General features: G+C 44.5%; 1 protein-coding gene and 1 pseudogene across 1 annotated transcript in view; one reads left to right on the forward strand and one right to left on the reverse strand.

Annotated features, from left to right (window-relative positions):
• LOC121291937 (zinc finger protein 91-like) overlaps window positions 1–15,994 on the forward strand; it is a 299,051-nt gene that overhangs the window by 75,772 nt on the left and 207,285 nt on the right. The gene's annotated exons all lie outside the window — the stretch shown is intronic.
• LOC121291924 lies at window positions 7,876–15,096 on the reverse strand (annotated as a pseudogene).

Consider the following 15,994-nt stretch of genomic DNA (forward strand, 5'->3'; position numbering starts at 1 on the left):
GTGGGAAGGGCCCTGTGAGGGTAAACTAAACATAGTGTCAGGAAATTGGGATAGTTTAAGTAAGTTATATTTGTAGTTGTAGGTGTTAGCAATGAGCTTTAGCTTTAAAGTTTAAGTTTGATTTATATTGCTGTATGTGTTTTAAGAAAGGTCAAATTGAATTTTAGTTTCACTTTAAAAGGGTGCTTACATTTCTAATGACGTTTTTATGACTCCTAAGCAGAAATTAAACAAACACAACAGTAGAAAACTGGTTGTTGCCTAGCAACAGGGGTCCAGAGAGGCAGGTCTCACCCACAGACACGCACACACACAAAGCTACACACACAAAGTTCGTTTTGGAAGCTGTTGGAGTTCAGCCAGTTTTGAAGATAGCTGCCGGAGAAGCAGGCTAGAAGGGGCAGATATCCAGCTGTAAGCTAAAGTTGGTTGCAAGTAGCTGTCAGAGAGAGACTGGAGCAAGAGGGCGCAGATAGCCAGTCTCAAGCTAAAGAAAAAACCTGTGAATTCAGGGGAGTGGAACAGGAGAAAGTCCAAAGTAGACCTTCCAGTCAAAGAAAGCACAGGAACCTGGAAAAGATCCTGTTAAGAGAAGTTAAGAGTGAGGGGCAGAGAGAAAGGCTCGAAGCTTTAAAGAGTCAAAAGCTGCAGAAAACAGTTTTAAAGCAAGAACAGCTTGCAAGAGGCCAGAAGGTCCAAAGAGACAACTGAAGGTCTGCAACTCTTTGCTATGGGCATGTGAAGCAGTTGCTGACAGTTGAGTTGGTGATAGCGAGTGTGTGGGAGACAGCTTAAATACATGTGGTGACCCAGGGAAGAGGAACATCGGAAGGAGAGTTCAAATCCCTGGGGGTGAACCCTTGCGGAAGGCGTCTGAGGGAAAGCATCAGTTTGGTAGAAGATTCCAAAGCGAGTTCTTGGAGAGTGGAGATTGGAAAGCCTTGTGTGAAGGACAGAGTTCAGTGAGTCTGGTTGGCTCACAGTGTGACAAGGATCTGGGGAGAGCTGAGGAGAGATCCAGAACATCTGGTTGGGGTGGCATCTACCACTTGATTTCAGAGTGTGGTGTATCTGACTCCAGATTGCCTATTGGTAAATGGACTGTGTATTTACTGTGTACATTAAAGTGTAAGATAGCTTTGTACCTTGTGTTATCCTTACAAATTTGTATCTATCCATAAAGGAATAGTCGTGGATGGAGTATTGTAATATAGTTTATCTTTTCTTGTTTGAGAAATGTTTTATTCTTTTGTTAAAAGTTAATCAGCTGATTCCTCTGACTCTGTTCAGGAGCTACTCTCCATGTATCTAAACAAACGAAAAAAAGTTAGTATTTTATCAAGCTGTGTTCCATTCTGGGGTCAGGCTTGTCCAGGAGTAACCTTAGCTGGGATCGTAACAACTGAGGCACTAGGGGTTTTACCTGACCTTGTTCTCCACCAGCTCTGAAGAAGAGTGAAGAAAGGATCAGCTGACATCACCCAGGCAAAACGCTGCAGATCAGCAAAAAAGGAGGAATCGACAAAAATGGCACCTCCTACTCAGCACCTGATTGGCTGCTGTTCAGAACAAGAGCAATCATTGGCCAAATGGCATTTCAATCAGGATGGTTTATGCACCAGATTGGCTGCTTTCAATAATGACCATCCCGATTGACAGGCTATTGGCCAATGTGTCCAGGAACCTCTATAGGCTCAGGCCCCAGTGATCAGCACCGTCTGTACCCGCCTCACCTCGACCCAGCTTCTCATATTTAGTAATGACCCATCAACAAAACTCAGCCTGTAAATCAGAAGGGAAATGCTTCCAATAAACACACTCAGTATCCAACTCAGCTTCAGTCAAACAGTTCAGCACAAAGCACCGAGTAAGCAGCTCTCTCAGCTGGATCTTCTCACACAGCATAGGGGGCATTTCCACACCTGATTCCCCACAGGATAGTCAGACTGCCTGAACATTAGTGTGGATATTATGTGATGTAATTATTATAAATTCTGTCCCTTCACTCACCATCTTCTCACTTGGTTTTCAGTCCCTACAGGAAGTGAACCAGCTGTGGAAGAGGAAGAGGAGAGAATGGGAAGAGTGGGTGGGCTCTCTGATTGACATGAAATGGAGGTGACTTTGAGCAGCAGATCAGGTGGGGATTTAAACTTGTCATTGTCCCATCTGAATATAACCTCACTTATTGCAGCTGCTGTCTCAGTTCCCCGATAAACGTTTGACAGAGATTTCTAGTGTGGGAATAGCATTCTTCATCCTCGGAGGCTTTCAAACTGACAATATCAATGTGGGATGTGTAACCTTGGATGTGTTTGACAGCAGATCAGAAGAGGAAGACCCACAGCACCCAAGGCAGAGATGACCTGCAGTGGTGGGATCAGCACATGCACAGGAGAGAGGGGCACAGGAGAGAAGGGTACACAAGAGATGAACAAAGAGATGGGGGAGGAGATTGATCCACACTTCGGGGAGTGATTACGTGTTGGGGGTATAACCTGTTTTTGCAAGTAGCTGTGACTTGGAGATTGACTCTATGACTGCTGGAGTGACTTGAGGAGTGATCCCTCACCCCTTGCCAGACTTCTCTACCAGCCTCTTGCACATTGCCTAATGCCACCCCTCACTCTGCCACTCACCCGTCACCTCTCACCTGACCCCATGTCCCTTTCCAGGATTTGGGAGGCGACAACACATTCAAGGACTTTGGAGAGGAAAAGGAGGTTGGAAATGGGACTGTAGTTTGCAAGGACGGAGGGATCAAGGGTTGTGTTTTTGAGGAGAGGGGTGATAACAGCAGATTTAAAGGAGAGAGGGACAAAATCTGAAGAGAGAAAACTATGAACAATATCAGCTAATGTGGGGACCAGGAAGGGAAGTTGGGTGATCAGCTGTTTAGTGAGAATAGGGTCAAGGGAACAGGAGGTGGGTCTCAATGACAAGATGAGCTCAGAGAAGGTATGAGGGGAGATAGGAAAGAAACTAGAGAAAAATATGAGTTCAGAGCAAGGGCAGGGGGAACATTAATGGAAGTTTGTCCAGGCGAGCTAGTGGAAGGGAGGGAATGGCAGAGGCAGCTGGTGGGATTGTTTCAATCTTATTTCCCTGAGCAGAGAGGTCAATAACCAGGGAGCAGAGATTTAAAATAATTGATGGAAGGATTAGAGAGGTTTTGAGGAGTAATTTTTTCACCCAGAGGGTGGTGAGGGTCTGGAACTCACTGTCTGAAAGGGTGATAGAGGCAGAAACACTCATCACATTTAAAGAACACTGGGATATGAACTTGAAGGAATAATTTCTCCACGTTGACACTGTCCCATCAAACACTCACACTGAAGGTACAGCACAGGTTAGATACAGAGTCAAGCTCCATTAAAACTGTGTTGACGTTTCGAGTCCTCATGACCCTTCGACAGAACTAAGTAGAAATAGGAAAGGGGTGAAATATAAGCTGGTTTAAGGTGTGTGTGTGTGTGTGTGTGTGTGTGTGGTGGGGTGGGGGGGCGGGGTGGGCCTGAACAAGAACTGCCCAGATTGTCTAAGAAGCTAAACAGAAAGTTCCCTTACTATCACATTGTCGAGAGAAGGAGATTTGTTTCAAGACCAAACTTTAATCCATCCCAGATGGGACTTAACCCATAATCCCTGGTTTAGGAGGCTAGTGTCGTATCCATTAGGCCACTGGGGCAGGACAAGATGGGGTTTGGTGATTGTAACTTTGACCCTTTATCTCGATGTAATCGCTGCCAAATTTGATGCCTTTTTGTGGACCGGCCCTTTCTTTTCATTCACAACCAGATTGGATCAATTCCAAACGTTCGAGTAATGAGCTGACAGGATCGGGATTTGTATTTTGTGTGTCAGTAATTAATGCTGGAAAAGTATAGATTGTATGTGAGAAGCTATTGTCTTTCCAGAAGTTTCCTTGTTTGCCCTGTCTCAAAGTTTCAATGATTTCCCCAACCCAGATTCCCGGCTGCCTCCTTGACCTCGCTGTCTCACCTGGTCTCACTACTCTCATCATATCAATCACAGAGAAGGCCATCTCTGATCACTTCCATATGTTACTCAGCACCCACATCCCCTGCACCGTCCCCCCCCTCCACCCCACACACACACACACACACACACACACACACCTTAAGCCATCTTATATTTCACCCCTTTCCTATTTCTACTTAGTTCTGTCGAAGGGTCATGAGGACTCGAAACATCAACTCTTTGCTTCTCCGCCGATGCTGCCAGACCTGCTGAGTTTTTCCAGGTAATTCTGTTTTTGTTTTGGATTTCCAGCATCCGCAGTTTTTTGTTTTTATCCATTAAAACTGTCCCTGGATGTCCACTGGCAGTGGATGGTTAACCAGTTGTCCACCATAGCCTTTCAAGTCTGTGTCTCTTGGACTTAAGGGAGTGGATATGAAGGCTGTACCCGGGGAAAGGGCCAGAGTGAGAGAGGGGAGTGGTTTTATCGAAGACTCAGGCATCTCAGCTAGAGGATAGGGTGCGGTTGAGTAAATCAGGAGCTGCAGAAATGTTGTGGTGAACGGAGGCCCAAAGGCCTAGACAGTTGGGATTTGGAGAGTGCAGTTGTTAGTGAATTGGGGAAGTTTTTTTCCAGAGATGGATACAGAAGGAGGTAGAGCTGGAATGTGGAAGGGGGAATGTGGGTGCTGAGTAACATATGGAAGTGATCAGAGATGGCCTTCTCTGTGATTGATATGATGAGAGTAGTGAGACCAGGTGAGACAACGAGGTCAAGGAGGTGGCCGGGAATCTGGGTTGGGGAAATCACTGAAACTTTGAGACAGGGCAAACAAGGAAACTTCTGGAAAGACAATAGCTTCTCACATACAATCTATACTTTTCCAGCATTAATTACTGACACACAAAATACAAATCCCGATCCTGTCAGCTCATTACTCGAATGTTTGGAATTGATCCAATCTGGTTGTGAATGAAAAGAAAGGGCCGGTCCACAAAAAGACATCAAATTTGGCAGATATTACATTGAGACAAAGGGTCAAAGTTACAACCACCAAACCCCATCTTGTCCTGCCCCAGTGGCCTAATGGATACGACACTAGCCTCCTAAACCAGGGATTATGGGTTAAGTCCCATCTGGGGTGGATTAAAGTTTGGTCTTGAAACAAATCTCTTTCTCTCGACAATGTGATAGTCAGGGAACTTTCTGTTTAGCTTCTTAGCCAATCTGGGCAGTTCTTGTTCAGCCCCTTTCTCATTCTGTCTGGCTTTCCAGTGACACAAACCAATGCAAGTTTCTCCCAAACTGTGTACCATCCCAACACTCAGGGAACAATGTCACCTCCACTTTCCAGGCAAATACTGTCCCTTTAACTCCTGTCTTTCGTTTACTCAACACCCAAACACAGTTACTACTTTGAAATGACAACTGATAATATGTAAAATTAGCTTGAGCAATTTATGTCAGGAAGGATATTAAGGAATATAGAGCCAAGTGGATGGATGGGGTTAATATACAAATCAGCCATAATCTAATTGAATGGCAAAACAAACTTGAGGGGCTGAATGGCCTCCTGTTCCAATGTTCCTAAGTTTATGAGTGGATCAGGATCAAAAGATGGGGAAATGGATTTGAGCTACGGATGAACCATCATGGGATTGGGCTTGAGGGGTAAATGTCCTCCTCTTGTTGCTGTAAATGTGTACAGCAACATAACATATTATTAGGGGACAAACAATCCCATCGCTGTCCATCACCCGTGCACCCCTTTCTCTGGGTTGTTACTGAGTTTGAGTAAAATAGGATTTATAAGAAGGGAAGAATTAGAGTACGAGAGAAAGCTTGCTGGAAATTTAAAAACAAATCATCAGATTTTGTTAATTCTTTTCTTATTTAAATATATATGCAATGTAAGTGTTGGTCCTATAGAAAGTGAGTCTGGAGAAGTAATAATGGAAAATATGGAGATGGCAGATGACTTGAACAGGTATTTTGCATCGGTCTTCACTATAGAGCATACAAGTAACATCACAGAAATAGCTGGAAATCAGAAAATGGAAAGGAGAGAGGAACTCAGGAAAATTACAATCACCAGGGAAGTGGTACTGAGCAAGTTGTTGGAGTTGCAGATTGGGTCCTGATCGATTTCATCCTATGGTCTTAAAAGAAGTGGCTAGTGAGATAGTTGATATGGTAGTTTTCATTTTCCAAAATTCATTGGATTCGGGAAGGTTCCATTTGATTGGAAAATAGCGAATGTAACTCCTTTATTCAAAAAGGGGAGACAGAAAGCAGGAAACGACAGGCCAGTTAGCTTAACATTTGTCATAGGGAAAATATTAGAACCAATCCTCACTCTGCACCAGATTTGTACAGTATTGATCTCCTTATTTACTGAAGGATGTAGATGCATTGAAAGCAGTTCAGAGAATGTTTACCAAACCACTACCTGGAATGGAGGGGCTGTGTTTTGAGGAAAGGTTGGACAGGCTCAGCTTGTATTTGCTGGAGTTTAGAAGAGCAAGAGGCAACTTGATCGAAACAGATCCTGAGGAATCTTGACACAGTGGATGTGGAGAGGATGTTTCCTCTTGTGGAAGAATCTAGAACTGGGGGTCACTGTTTAAAAATAAACAGTCACCCATTTAAAAGAGGAGATTTTTTTTCTCTCAGAGTCTTTGGAACTCTCTTCCTCAAAAGGCAGTGGGAGTCTGTGAATATATTTAAAGCAGAGCTAGATAGCTTCATGATAAACAAGAAGGTGAAAGGTTATTGGGGGTCGGTGGGAATGTGAGGTTGAAGTTACAATCAGATCAGCCATGACCTTAGTGAACGGCGGAACAGGCTTGAGGGGCTGAGTGGTCTACACCTGCTCCTAATTTGTATGCTCATATGTTAAATATGGCACCAGGATCTTTTACAGCATGAGGGGTGGTGCCTTCCTGCTTGATTAATTATGCATTTGCGAGAAGCATAGCCAATGAGCTCAACAGTGGAAGATTGCAAGTGTTTAAACATCCTGTCACCCAGCAGGAATCACACCGACTTTCCCACCCACCACCGGACTTAAGACTCCAGTCCTGCCCATGAATTTCGATTCTCTCTTTATTGATGCTGCCAGAAATGCGGAGGTTTCCAGCACTTTCTATTTTTATTTCAGATTGCCAGCGCAGTATTTTGCTCTTCTTTGATGAAAGCAAACCTTTACTTAAAAATTGTGACCAATTGAAGCAGTTTCATATAAGGGTTGTACAGAGGGCTCTGACTGGCTTCATGATCAATGCAGTGTGTAAACATCCACAGGATAATTCCTTTACTCATTTTACAACGTGTTTCAATAAATGGTAGGTGGGATTTGTACAGGGAGCCCAGAATGTGTGGGGCTCAGACAATATGTTCAAACCCTGATGTCCTGGCCAACATGGATTCCGCAATCAACATCACAAAAACAGATTATCTGATCAATATCACATTGCTGTTTGTGGGAGCTTGCCGTACACAAATTGGCTGCCACATTTCCTACATTATAACAATGACTACACTTCAAAAAGCACTTCATTGGCTGTAAAGTGCTTACAGATGCCCTGAGTTTGAAAGTTGATATATAAAGGCAAAACTTGGGCTGGAATTTTTCGGTCCCATCACAGTGGGGACAGGGCCATAAAATGTGGCGAGCCATTCTAAATTCCATTGACTTCAGCAGGAGGGTAAAATCCGGATACAGTAAAATTCTTCCCTTTCTCTCTTTCTTAGGGAAACATTTTGCCTCCTGTGAACTGGAAATTGATAAAGTATACCAGCCCACAGTGACATTGACCAATATATTGTGTACAGGACTCTTGCTATAGGCTCCTGTTTCAGTGAATAGGAACACACCATGCTGACAAATCAGATAAAAAAGTGAATTTATTGAGAGTTATAAATCTATACAGATGATTGATAAAGCAACATGCAAACAACAGAGTATTCAGTTTACATCGAAATTTAAATCAATCAAAATAACAAAGCATTTGAAAATGACTCAAGATCTTTCCCAGAACATGAAGTGAATCTCAGAAGAGTGCAAGGTGAACATATCACACTGTCATTACATTGAGGTACGATGGGCTAAGGGATCTCAGGTCTGTAGAGACTCCTCCCCAGTCCCTCACCATACTCAGGATAGTAGTCCTCCCAGACAGGAGAGTACAAACATCCCCCATGGTATTAGTCAAACACCCGTCACCTGAAGAGGATCTGTCTATAATTCACATCACCAACTAAAGCAGAGTCCGATTCTACCCCATACCCATTCCTGAAAGTTGGCTCACTTTACTAATACACACACACTCTCACCACAGGAAACTCTCAGAATACTACAGACAGAAGTTTCTTTAAAATCTCTGTGCTTTAGACTGACTCCTAATTCCAATGGTCAGAAATGACACCGATATTTAGTGGCACATCATGGAGCTTGTTTTCATCATACAAACAAATGCAGAATAGAAGAGATCAAGAGTGGTTTGCAATTCTGTTATGGAGTGGACAACAACACTGCAGAGATCTCCAAACTGTAGATCATGTGTATCTATGGTAGTCAGTTTAGTTTTGGCACGGAGGTGATCGAGGAAAATGAGTTTCCCATTTTGATGGTATTTAATACTGACACCAGAGGACAGTTGATCTTTGATGAGGTGAATAGTCACTGTCAGGTAGATTGTAAATAGAATAGGGGCTATCACACAGTCTTGCTTGACACCAGTCTGGATTTTGAAGGCTTCTGTTTCAGATCTCCCACTCAAGACAGCTGCAGTCATATCATCATGAAGCATTGGAGCACAATCCACAGAGCCTCACAATCTACTGAGTTAAATACTTTGATCACGTTGATGAATGTAATGAAGAGTTCCTGGTGTTGTTCTCGACATTTTTCTTGGGTTTGTCTGGGAGCAAAGACCAAGTTGGAGATTCCTCTGGAAGATCTAAAGCCAAGTCAAAGTTCTAAGTGATGTCTGTATCACTCGATCCATGTGGGGGACTGATGCCTGCTGGACAGATCATCAACTTGTTCGATCGGTGATGAACATCCACCCAGCACCAAGACATTACAAGGCTCAAAAGTCCAAGAGGAAGATCATCAATGTCTCAGCCCTAAAACAGCCTGACCGAAGAGAGGAATTCCAGGTGCAGCTCACGACCAATTTGGAAAGTCTTCACACGTCCAACTCAATTCCTGAACAGTGAGATCAAATAAAGTCAGCTGTACTAAACTCCAGTGTCTGGACCATTGGGTTCCTCCTGGAACAAAAGCGATCAGCCTTCATTGTCTGGCAGAACAACCCAAGGTCATAACTCAAGAAGTCAGCATTTCAACCGCTCATGGCTGATGCCCAAAGACAAATCCGGAAGATAAAGGACATGTGCTGGGAAAAGAAAGCCCGAGAGATCCAGCAGTATCTGGATCATGACATGTGAAGCTTTTCTTTCGAAGCCACCAGGGCCATCTAGAGTAAAAATAAAGTGCTACAGGTGCTGGAGACCTGAAATAAAAACAAAGTGCTGCAGAAACTCAGCAGAAAAATTCCCACAGATGCTTCTTGGCCTGCTGAGTTCCTCCAGCATTTTCTGTTTTTATTTCAGGGCCATCAATAGATCGAGATAAATGGACAAAATCTCCTTCATTCACAGGATGGTGTTTCTCTTCTTAAGGATGACAATGACATCTGTTAACGCTGGAAAGAACATTTTGAATAACTCCTCAACCATGAATCCACAGTGGCAGCTGATACCTTCCAGTCTATCCCCCAGTGCCTGTGGTAAATCCATGGGTGAGTCACCATCGATGGGAGAGCTGCAACAATCAAACAGATGATAAACAACAAAGCCTGTGGCCCCGATCGTATTCCAGCTGAGATCTTCAAAGTTGGTGGACTTCTGCTCACATCAAGACTCCATGAACTCATCCTATGGCTTTGGGAGGAAAAAAACTCTCACCGACTTCGAGAATGAGACAATTGTAACTATCTTCAAGAAGGGAGATAAATTACACTGGAAACAATTGAGATATTTCCATCTTGTCCAAAGGAGGAAAATCCTGCCACGCATTCTACTGAATCGACTGTGAAGAGAAGTTCAGAAGCTACATATATTCTATGAGAAGCTACATATATTCACACACTGGGCCCTGTCCTTTGAAGACGAAAAGAGCATTGTGTCTTTTCCAAGTAAACAAAAGCTCAGGGTATAGCCATTCCCTGGTTTATTCCCCAGGGTAATTCCTTGACCAGAGTCACTCTGCCTGGTTTCAAATTAAACAAAGCTTGACAGTTAACTGTCACTTACTGGTGCATTCTCCATGGCAACACTTCTACCACAGTACACTTGCTAACCAATCGGCACTTGCTTCTCATGCATTATAAATTGTTGTTCCCTTCACAATTTGGGATTCTTTCGAATTGCTCTGATGAGTGCAAGAGGAAACACTTCGACAGCATGTCTCCTTTCTCAACAATACAGTGAATGTTGCAGGACAATGGAGACCATCATATCCGAGACACATCCTGCCCTCCCAGCTGGGGTCACTGTTCAGGAATGGGATTCCTGGCTGATTGCCCCCTTCCATAGGCCAGAGATACTGAGGCTAATTGAGGTATCTCCATTACTACCTAAGGAACTCATACCAATAGGGTTTCTCCCGTTTGAGCATGTTGATAGACCAGGAGACGCTCTGACTGTGAAAGTCTCGTCACACACCTCACACCTGAATAGTTTCTCCCCCATGTGAATCCATTGGTGCTTCAGGAGATCAGACGCGTGTTAAAGCTATCTTACAAACATCGCATTTGAAAGATTTCTCCCCTGTGTGAGTTCATTCGTGTTCCAGGATGTTTGAAGGCCTCAAGAGAATTTTATTTGTAAATCTCACATTTAAGAGTCACTCCCATGTGTGAATCCCTGATGGACCAGGAGGTTCGAAAAGCTTGTGAAGGCTTTGCAAAAAAATCTCATACTTGAATGGTTCCTTCTGATGTGAATGTGCTGGTGATTCACCAGGCCTGATGATTGTGCAAAGCCCTCATTACACACCTCACACTTAAACTGATGCTCCCCAGTGTGAAATCATTGGTATTTCACGAGTGTCTCTGACAGGGTGAAGGCTGAGTCACAAAACTTACACTCAAACAGCTTTTCCCCAGGGTGGATGTGTCAGTGTTTCATGAGCATTGCTTACTGTGTGAAGGCTCAGTCAAACATCTCAAGTGTGAACAGCTTCTCCAGTGTGAATGTGCTGGTGACTTAACAGACCCGATAATTGTGCAAGGTCCTTATTACACACCTCACACGTGAATGGTTTCTCCTGTGTGAGTGCGTTGGTGTCTGCGGAGATTTGATGAATCCGAGAATGATTTCTCACACATCTCACACGTGAATGGTTTCTCCCCAGTGTGAATACGTTGGTGTTTGCAGAAATCCGATGATGTTGAGAATGATTTCTTGCACACGTCACAGGGGAATGGTTTCTCGCCGGTGTGAATACGTTGGTGTGCGCGAAGGCTCGATGACTGTGAGAATGATTTGTCACACACATCACATGCAAATGGCTTCTCCCCTGTGTGAATGAGCCGGTGATTTAACAGGCTAGATAATTGCACAAAGCCCTTATTACATACCTCGCATGTGAATGGCTTCTCCCCTGTTTGAAGGCGTTGATGTATACGAAAGTGAGACGACCGCGAGAATGATTTGTTGCACACCTCGCACTTGAACGGTTTCTCCCCAGTATGGATGCGTTGGTGTCTGCGGAGGTTTGATGATTCTGAGAAGCATTTGTCGCACACCTCACACTTGAACGGTTTCTCCCCAGTGTGAACGCGTCGGTGTTTCACGAGTGTCGATGACTTTGTGAAGGCTTGGTCGCACACCTCACACTTGAAGGGTTTCTCTCCTGTGTGATCTCTCTGGTGTATCAGGAGATCAGACAATTGGATGAAAGCCTTCTCACAAACCTCACATCTGAAGGGTTTCTCCTCTGCGTGAATCCTCTGGTGTGTCAGGAGCCTCGTGGATTTTGCGAAAGCTTTATTGCAAATCTCACACTTGAAGGGTTTCTCCCCTGTGTGAATCCTCTGATGAACCAGGAGATTCGATGATGTTGAGAATGATTTGTCACACACCTTGCACCTGAACGGTTTCTCTCCTGTGTGAAGGCGTTGGTGTGTGCGGAGGTTCGCTGACGTCGAGAACGAATTTGCACACACCTCACATGTGAATGGCTTCTCCCCTGTGTGAGTACGTTGATGTTTACAAAGATTCCCCGATGATGAGAATGATTTCTCACACACCTCACACTTGAAAGGTTTCTCCCCTGTGTGAGTGCGTTGATGTTTATGGAGATTCCCTGATGATGTGAATGATTTCTCACACACCTCACACTTGAACAGTTTCTCCCCTGTGTGAGTGCGTTGATGTTTATGGAGGTACCCTGATATTGAGAATGATTTCTCACATACCTCACACGTGAATGGTTTCTCGCCTGTGTGAATGCGTTGGTGTACGCGGAGATACAATGGTGAGGAGAATGATTTCTCGCACACCTCACATGCGAATGGTTTCTCACTTGTGTGAATGTGTTGGTGTCTGCGAAGATTCGATGAATCTGAGAATGATTTCTCACACACTTTACACGTGAATGGTTTCTCCCCAGTGTGAATCCGTTGGTGTGTGCAGAATTCCGATGATGATGAGAATGATTTGTCACATACCTCACAGGGGAATGGTTTTTCCCTGGTGTGAATGTGTTGGTGTCTGTGGAGGCTCGATAATTGCAGGAATGATTTGTCGCACACCTCACACACGAAGGGTTTCTCTCCTGTGTGAATGAGCCGGTGTTTCACCAGGCCTGATAACTGTGCAAAACCCTTGTTACACATCTCACATTCGAACGGCTTCTCCCTGATGCAACTGCATTGGTGATTCCCAAGTGTCGATGAATGTGTGAAGACTTCGTCACACAAATCATATATGAATTGTTTCTCTTCCATCTCGCAGTCCTTGTGTTACTGGTGGGATAACAGATGGACCTTGCGTATTAGGAGATCTTATAAGCCTGTGAAATCCTCCTGATACACCTCACACTTGAACAGCCTGTCACCTGTAGGAATGAATCAGTGGTTCACGAGGCTCAATCAACCGTTGAAGCTCTCAACACACTTGGAGCCCACTCACACTTCTTCCCAGCCTCACCCTGACTGATCACCCACAGCCAAACCTTTGGAAAGGTTGGTTGATGGAAGGCTCCACACCACTGACCAGTTTCAGATCTGATGATATATCAAAGCTCCCCTGGCCTGACTGATTTCCAGATGATGGTTTCACTGCCAAACCTTCTCTCTGTTGAGCAATGCTGTGAAGGGACTGGATGTCTTCCCACAGTTGTGCAGTTGTTCCTTGGGTGATGGTCAGGATCTATCTGTGATGTCTATCCTCTCTGTATTCTCTGGTGTAGTACAAACAGTCCTTCTGTAACACAGAAAATGAAACATGATTTCCTTCAACTCCCTCTCCTCCTTTGCTGACGGTCTGATTCCTTAGTTTTTTATTTATACTTTCACAGGATATGGGTTTTGCTGGTCAGGCCAACATTTATTGCCCATTCCTAATTGTTCTTGAGGTGGTGGTAGTTAGCCACCTTGTTGAACCGCTGCACTCCATGTGGTGCAGGTACACACACAGTGCAGTTTGTGGTGGGGGGAAGTTCCAGGATTTTGAACCAGTGACAGTGAAGGAACAGTGATATATTTCCAAGTGAGGATGGTGAGTGACTTGGAGGAGAGCTTCCAGGTGGTGGTGTTCCCATGTATCTGCTGTCCTTGTCCTTCTAGATGGTAGTGGTCATGGGTTTGTAAAGGACTGTGTAAGGAGCTTTGGTGAGTTGCTGCAGTGCATCTTATAGATGGTAAACACTGCTGCCACTATGCGTTGGTGGTGGAGGGAGTGAACGTTTGTGGTTGGAGTGCCAATAAAGCTGACTGCTTTGTCCAGGATGGTGTCAAGCTTCTTGAATGTTGTGGGAGCTGCACTCATCCAGGCAAGGAGAGAGTATTGCATCACACTCCAGACTTGTGCCTTGTAGATGGTGGAAAGGCTATGGGGAGTCAGGAGATAAGTTTCTCACTTGACTGTCACACACCTTGTTTCCAGCAGGTACACTGGATAGTGACCAGTGGCTACTTTATTTCCTCCACCCAGCCCCCCCCATCTTCCCAGGCACTGTGAGGTCAATGGAAAAGACAGTTGGGCAGAGTGTAAAATCAGCTATCAGTTCACTATGAGTCCAAGTTGTGCTGGTGAAAACTAGTTCTACCCTTAGCAAATGAGTTTAATAGAAAAAACACTCAGGAGAACTATTAATTTAATGGGGATTTTGAAATTTCTCACCCTTGTTTTCCAAAATTATTTGAAGAAAACAGACTGGACAGGAAGTGCTAGAAGCTAAGGAAAATATTGCTTCAGTGTAGCTGACAAGGGTTCTGGTTTATCCTGGGAAATTAGATACACTGCACTCGCTCAGACTGCACATCCCAAATTTAGCTATCAGCCACAGCACTGGGCAAAACTATCAAATCCAAGCCCAAGTTCTGGGAAAGGCCAAGGCCTTCAGGTAAAATCTTTAAAGAAGGCATAAAAAAACTTTCAATAAATGTGTCTCTGCACCTCCCAGATAATTACACCTCACCTTCTCATTTTCAGTAATGACCCAGCAACAAAACTCAGCCTGTAAATCAGAAGGGAAATGCTTCCAATAAACACACTCAATATCCAACACACAGCTCCAGTCAAACAATTCAGCACAAAGCACCCAGTAAACAGCTCTCTCAGCTGGATCTTCTCACACAGCATAAGGGGCATTTCCACACCGGATTCCCCACAGGATAGTCAGACTGCCTGAACATTAGTGTGGATATTATGTGATGTAATTGTTATACATTCTGTTCCTTCACTCACCATCTCCTCACTTAGTTTTCAGTCCCTACAGGAAGTGAACCAGCTGTGGAAGAGGAAGAGGAGAGAATAGGCAGAGTGGGAGATTGATGTCTCTCACAGCCATTGAGCGATCGAACTCGTTGCAATCCCACCCGTAATTAACTCAATCACTCAATGCAGCCATTCGGAGACGAGAGGGCGCGACTTTATCGATGCAGGGCTCCTCCCGGCTGTTGCAGATAGACAGCGGAAACTACATTCCCTTAGCAGCATGTGGCCCCGCGCCTGCGCAGTGAGGAGCGGCAGGATGGAATCAGAGGGAAACACAGCCCGCGGAACCTAATGGGAGTTGGTGTTCTGACGCGCGCAGCGGCGGTTGGCGCTCAGCGTTCGGGGGATTCGAATCTGAGAAAGCGCGAGACCGAGCGGCTGTCACGTGGGCGGGGCTGGAATTGGAGGTGCGCACCTGTAAATCCCAGCCCCCGGGCGGCGGGAACCCCCGTTGGACCCCCTTCACCCTCTATTCCCCCCCATCAACATTTTTCAGGATAATATTCAGAATTGAGAGATTGTAACTATCAGGTAAGATTGAACAGGCGGATCCCCATTTCCCTAGAAAAAAGAAGGCTGAGGGGTGACATGATAAAAACCTTTAAAATGATGAAGTATAAAATTAAGAATTTGGGGGTAAATGGAGAGATGTTCCCATTTGTGAGGGGGAGTCCAAAACTAGGGGCTAGAAATAAATCCAATAATGAATTCAGGAGAAACTTCTTCACCTAGAGAATGATTAGAATGTGGAACTTGCTCCCACAGGGAATGGTTGAGGTAAATAGTTTCAATGGATTTGATAGGAAGCCAGTAAGTATATGAGGGAGGAAGGAATAGAAGGATCTGCTGATAGAGTGAAATAAAATAGGGAGAAAGCTCATGTGGAGCATGAACACCAGTAGAAAGTAGATGGGCCAAATGATCTTTCTGTGCTTTAAAAACTAGAATCAAAACAAAAAAAAATGTTGCAAATACTCAGCAGGTCAGGCAGTATCTGTG

This window comes from Carcharodon carcharias, chromosome 19, assembly GCF_017639515.1.
Source record: "Carcharodon carcharias isolate sCarCar2 chromosome 19, sCarCar2.pri, whole genome shotgun sequence".
In the NCBI taxonomy this organism is placed as follows: Eukaryota; Metazoa; Chordata; class Chondrichthyes; order Lamniformes; family Lamnidae; genus Carcharodon; species Carcharodon carcharias.